The sequence below is a fragment of the Balaenoptera borealis genome (genome assembly GCF_965194805.1).
Source record: "Balaenoptera borealis genome assembly, chromosome: 8".
Classification (NCBI taxonomy): Eukaryota; Metazoa; Chordata; class Mammalia; order Artiodactyla; family Balaenopteridae; genus Balaenoptera; species Balaenoptera borealis.
In genome coordinates, this window is record NC_138865.1 from 28,340,666 (window position 1) to 28,347,422 (window position 6,757).

Consider the following 6,757-nt stretch of genomic DNA (forward strand, 5'->3'; position numbering starts at 1 on the left):
GTTGCAGGTCAGCTATGTGCCCTGTGTCCGAGAAGACGCCCCTCAGTGTGGGATGACCAGCTGCTCTCAGAGAGAGCGAGGCTCCTGGCCCCGGCTTCTCATGTGATACTGGGGCAGATCCTATGCACAGAGGCTGTGGCCTGCAGGGGGCGTGTATCAGCACCTCTGCAGGGTCGAGGGGCCAAAGGGGGCCATGGGCAACCTCTCCCAGGAGAAGTCACCTGCCCTGGGGCTGGGGCATCAGTCCCTCAGACCCACACCATCTACCTTTCTACCTGGGTTCCAAGCCCAGCAAGGCACAATCCTGACTTCCCCAGTGTAGGATTTCCCCAGTGTGTGACAAGCCAGGCTGTGGCCACCTACCCCGAGGGTATAGTTCAGCGGGGCAAAGCCCGTCACTGCCCCCTGGTGAGGCAACTACAACAGAAAGGTGAACTTTTGAGAGCAAGGGTCAGGAGGCAGGGAGGAGAGGCAGAAACCCAAGAAAGGACCCATCGCCTGAGCCCACATCCTTGTCCACCTCTGTGGGGTCAGTCAACCTCCAGTGTCTGCTCTGAGATCACAAGACCCCACAGTACTGGCCATCACAACCACCTGCCTCAGAACAAAACAAGAGGGCACAAGAGCAGGAGGCCCATATGATAAGTGGGGTCTGTTGCGGAGGTGCTCCCTGGGCCAAGTGACAAGACATGGCTTCTCAGGGCACAGCTGCCCCCAGAATCAGCATAAATGTCTGGGCTGTGAGCCCATTGATTCTGGGAAGGGCACCAGCACAAGGTGAACAGATGCTCCATCCTTTGCGTCAGGCAAGCCAGGAGCCCAGCACTGACAAGCAGCCTGCGTTACACCCTCATGTTTCACAGGGCAGGAGTCTCGGGGTGGGGGTGGGGGGGAATGGGGCCTGCCCTGAGGTCACAGCAGAGAAGGTTTGCTGCTGGAGGGCCACACACAGGACAGCTGTGTAGAATGTGATCAAAGGCTCTCTGGTGCTTCATGCCATTCAAATCCAGGGGCTCTTAAACAGCCCGAGGGTGAGATACCGCCAAATCCTTGCTGAAATTTCTGAGCCCATCCTCAGATCCCAAATTTTGCCCAGATTGCCAAAAGATTCATGGATTTCTGGTCCAGGACCCGATTCATCTGGACTGCTCAGTGCACAGCAAGATTGCCAGGACGGGGCCTAGGGATCTTGCCCACACAACCGTCCCTGACATTTGCTCCTGGAGAACCACCTGCCCAGCTACCGACATCTCCTCCTTCCCTCTCATCAGGCTAAATGCAACTGGGAGAAAGGCAACACAAAAGGAGGCAAATGTGGAAACATAAACCCGACAGTGCTGTCTCCCCCAGCCAAGACTAAGAGTCCATGAGTCTACCCACTGCACTCACTTGAAAGCCCCCACATATCACCAGGAGCACAGAGAGCACACAGGCCATCAGATACACCTGACCTCAATTTCCTCCTGAGAGAGCACTCAGGGGCCTCCCTGGGATTTGGAGGTGTCAACAATTCACTGCATTGTGGCTTATGCCACAGAGCAATTTTGAACAAGGATTATAGTACCGGTAAACTTTAAGCACTGCTTTAAGTCCAATCACTTTATGTTTAAAGAGAGAGGAATTGGGACTTGCCTGGTGGCGCAGTGGTTGGGAATTCGCCTGCCAATGCAGGGGACATGGGTTTGATCCCTGGTCTGGGAAGATCCCACATGCCGCCGAGCAACTAAGCCCGTGCTCCACAATTACTGAGCCTGCGCTCTAGAGCCCACGAACTACGACTACTGAGCCCGTGTGCCACGACTACTGACGCCCGCGCGCCTAGAGCCCGTGCTCCGCAACAAGAGAAGCCACCGCAATGAGAAGCCTGCTCACCGCGACTAGAGAAAGCCTGCGCACAGCAACGAAGACCCAACGCAGCTAAAAACAAATAAGTCAATTAATGAATTTGAAAACAGAGAGAGAGGAATGGAATATTTTAAACAGAGACATAGGAGCCCTTTAAAGGGCAAAAACATGTTGCTTACAGCTTTTCACATGGAAAAGGAAACAAAAAGTGACTGGGTTTGCCGTTTTCCTTGAATTTGTCTAGTACTAGCACTAGATAATATTGACGATCTTCACGCTTGATCACAAACAACATGATGCTGTAATATTCAAACTGTTGGTGAAACTTTTTTAATCTCATGATTTACTCTGGAACAATTGTGTTGACATAGGTACTGATGGTGCAAAAGCAAAGGTGGCAGAAGTGCTGGCACCTTAACCCAAATCAAGGAGTAGCAGCAAACTGTACTAGTTGGGCTTGTATTCACTATCATACACTTGTATTAACAGTGCCAGTTCCAGTTAAGAATGTTCTGTCTTCAACAGTAAAAATGATTGATGTTAGTAAATCTTGACCATTGAAATTGAATATTTTATAGCGGATGATGAAATTCAACATACAAACATCACACATCTGTATATCAAAGGGAGTGGGAAAAAGTTAGATCAGATACTGATAAAGAGGAAGTGGATGACACGGATGATAGATGTGAAAAATTAGCTAAAATGTAGCACAGAAAAGAAACGGTCAGAAATTATGAATGAGAAATCTATGGACCTAGAGTCTGCTGGTGGCTTGATTTTGGACTTTGCAGCCTCCAGAACTGTGAGAAATATACGTCTTTTGTTTAAGCCACCCAGTCTGTGGTAGTTTGTTATAGCCCTTTGAGCTAAGACATATTTTAGTACCAAGAAGTAGCAAATACCTAAATATGTGGAAGTGGCCATGGAATTGGATAGTAGGTAAAGGCTGAAAGAGATTTGAAGTGCATGCTAAAAAAGAGCTGAAATCGCCATAAAGTCCTTTCAGCCTATACCTATTAAAAGTGATTCTGGTGATGGCTCAGAAAGCAAAGAGGCACACTGGAGAGAAAGTCTCCATCTTTGTAGAGAATACAGAAATAATCATGAACAGATAGAAATATGGACGTTAGATGCTATTCTGGTGAGGTCTCCAACAGAAATGAGGAACACATTATTAGAAATTGGAGGAGAGGCAATTCTTATTATAAAGTGGCAAAGAACTTGACTGAACTGTGTTCTGGCGTTTTGGGGAAGGTAGACCTTGTAAGTGATGAAATTGAATATTCATCTGAGGAGATCTCTGAACAAAGTTTGGAAGAAGTAGCTTGGTTCCTCATCACCGCTCCTAGTAAAACACATCAGGAGAAAGATAAATTGAAGACCAAATTGTTAAGCAAAAAGAAATCAGAACTTAGAGATTTGGAAACTTCTCAGCCTATCCATATTTGAAAGTGAGAAAGCTTGTTCTGAAGAAACTCTAAGGGTGCAGCTGAGCAACCCTTTGAAGAAGAGATCATAGGTGTGATATTAATTTAATTAGTCATCTCAGCAGAGGCCAGGAGTAGAGAAGGGACACTGCCAGTTTGAACTAAAGGGGACAGAGAAAGCCAGGCAGAATGAGGAAGGCTGTCAGAATTCCTGGATTCTACAGAATGGGAGACTAGAGCCATTTGGCTGTGAATGTGTACTCCTCTTGACGAAAAGGGAAGAAGGACCCCAAAGGTGATTCCGAGGTCATCGGGTCTGTCAATCCCACCACAGGCCCAGGGGGCCTCAGTTTCAAAGTGTGAGATTGTCGCCCTCACAGAGAGTCATGGTGTAGGTGGAGGCCCTACAGAGAGCTGCAGTGTGGGTGGCACCCCACCAAGCTGAAGGAGTGGGGCTGCCCCACCGAGCTGTGGGGATGATGTTGCCACCCCAGCGGGCCTGGAGGGCAAAGCATCAAACTAAAGAGGGTTATTCTCGTTCCTTAAGATCTAATGGGATTGGCCTTGCTAGGCTTTGGACTAGCTTGGAAACTGTCACCCCTTCCTTCTTTCCTGTTTCTTCCTTTTGGAGTAGGGCTGTCTATTCTATGCCAGTCCCAACATCGTATTTGGAAACACTTAACTTGTTTGGGTCACAGATTTACAGCTACAGAGGAACTTTGCCTCAGGATGAATAGTACCTCCAGTCTCACCCATATGTGATTTAGATGGTGTTTAGATCAGACTTTGGACTTTAAATTTTACAGTTGATGTTGGAATGAGTTAAGGCTTTTGAGGCTGTTGGGATAGAATGAATGTATTTTGCATACAATAAGGACACGAATTTTGGGTACCAGGGGCAGAATGCTATGGACGTATATCCCCCCCACCAATTCTTATGTTGAAGCCCTACCCTTCAATGTATTTGGGGATAGGGCCTTTGGGAGGTAATTAGGGCATGGGAATGGAGCTTTCATAATGGGTTTAGTGCCCTTAAAAGAAAAGACACAAGAGAGATCCCTCTTTCTCTCTGCCACGTGAGGACGCGGTAAGAAGACAACCATCTGAAAAGGAGGAAGAGAGCTCTCACCAGGACCTGAATATGGCACCTTGATCTTGGACTTCCAACCTTCAGAACTGTTAAGAAATTACCATCTGTTTTTCAAGCCACCAGGTCTATGGCATTTTGTTATAGCCGTCCAAGCTGATGAAGACACAGAGAATATATAAGATGGTCTAATATACATATATCCAGGGTTCTAGAAGTAGAGACAGGAGAGAATGAGTAGAAGTAACATATGAAAAAGATAATATTATGTTCTAGATGAGATGAAGAATGTGTATTATCAGTGAATGAAGCAAAATAGATCACATGGAGGATACATTTTTTTAACCTGAAACTAATCACACGTCAAGAAACTGGAGAACACAAAAGACAACAGACAGTCTTCCAAAAAACAATTAGCAAGGAAACTGATCACCCACCATGAAAGGGTGTATTGATGGCATAATTTGAAAAAAACAGTAACAAAAGCCATATTCGATGGAATAAATACTCAAAGTTCTGAAAGGAAAAACTTTTCCTCTGGAACTGATTACCCTGTCACATTATAATTTATAAAAGTTCACCAACAAGGGAACTGATAAATTATTTTTAATGTATGCATACAATGCAAAATTATAAATAATTAAAAAATTAAAGAACATCTAATATATCCATTTTTCTTAAAGTAAGAATGTTGAAAGAAGAAGCCAAAGGCAATATGATTTACATGACACCATATATAACCAAAAATATTGTTATTATACATAATTTTGATTATCTACAGCTCTGCTAAAAGCATAAACATTTTTATAAGATGGATATATACCAACTTCTTGATGGTGGCTATCTTTCTCATTGTTGGTGAGAGGTGTAAAATGGGACAACCCTTACGGAAAACAATATGAAGTTTCCTCAAAAAATTAAAACTATAACTACCATGTGATCCAGCAGTCCCACTTCTGGGTATGTATCCGAAAGAATTCAAAGCAGGATCTCAAAGAGATATTTGCACACCCACATTCTTCGTAGCATTATCCAAAATACCCAAGACGTGAAGAAACCCAAATGTCCATCAACAGATGAAGGGATAATGCGGGTCTAAAAACACAAGGAAATATTTCCTTCCTTGAAATAAAAGGAAACCATGTCTCATGCTACAACATGGATAAACCTCTAAGACATTATGCTAAGTGAAATAAGCCACTCATCAAAGGACATATCATAGCCACTCACATGAAGTATCTACAGTAGTTAAAATCATAGAAACATACAAAGGTGATTGTCAAGATCTCAGGGAGGAGGAGGGAGAATTAGGGAGTCTCTGCTGTCCCAACCCCCGCCTGGGTCCTGGGGAAGGAGTCAGAACTCAGAACCGGGAGAAGAGGCTTTGGCCAGCAGGGAAGGGGGGGGTGAGGCCCAGGGCGGGTCCACAAAGGATCAGAGCATCTGAGTGCATTAGGAGGAAGGGGCTTCAGAGGTGGGCCAGCACAGGCCATGACGGGGGCTAAGCAGGCTGCGAGGGGGGGCAGTTCAGGGAGACAGCAGGGGTCTGCTCCCTGCCCCTCATTGTTTGCTCGTCTCACCCTTATGAGCGGGTCATTTCCCCTGCTCTGATGATTCGAAGTCTCTGCCGGCAACCGCAGGACGGTGACTGAGGCCTCCACACTCCTCAGCATGGATCCCAGCTCCCACCCAGATCTGGGGCCGCAGACACCTCTCCCCCACCCCTGCTGCCCCTGTGAGCAAGCTGTTCTTGTGAAACACGGTCATAGTTTGTCAGGAGGAACTGTTTTCTATGGGAATACAAATCAGTGTTGATACCAATACACACACATGTCCAGCCATGGGTGGAAAGGGAAGGGACAGTAGTTCTGGGGTGTCTTTGCACACCCCTAGGCCCCTAAGGCCAGTCCCCACAGCCACAGCCAGATGGGTCCTCCTCCCTCAGTTGAAAGAGATGCTGCTGCACAGAAATCCCACAAGTTCCACAAAGGGGCCCAACTGTCGTTTCCCTTAGACACACCTGTAACAGGTGCCCCATGAATTTCCCCGCGCCCATTCCCCTCGTTGCATCCTCAATGGGATTAAGAGGTAGCTGCCTCAACCACTCTCCACATTGCAATAATCCCAGTGGGACTAGAGAACGCTCCCGCTATGACGAGGCAGACAGTCCTGTCCCCATGGCCAAGACTTTTCCTGTCTGGTCAGGCCACCCACACAGGAAACCCTGGATGAGCGGAGGGTCACCCCAGCGCCATCGCCTGGCCACTTCAGGGAAGCAGAGAGCAGCTCCATAAAGACAAGGGCCGTCTCCAGGCTCCGTCCTAGAAACTGGTTAGTGTCCAGAGGGCTGAGAGGCACAAAAGCAGCTCTCCCTCCCCAGACGGTTCAGGGATGC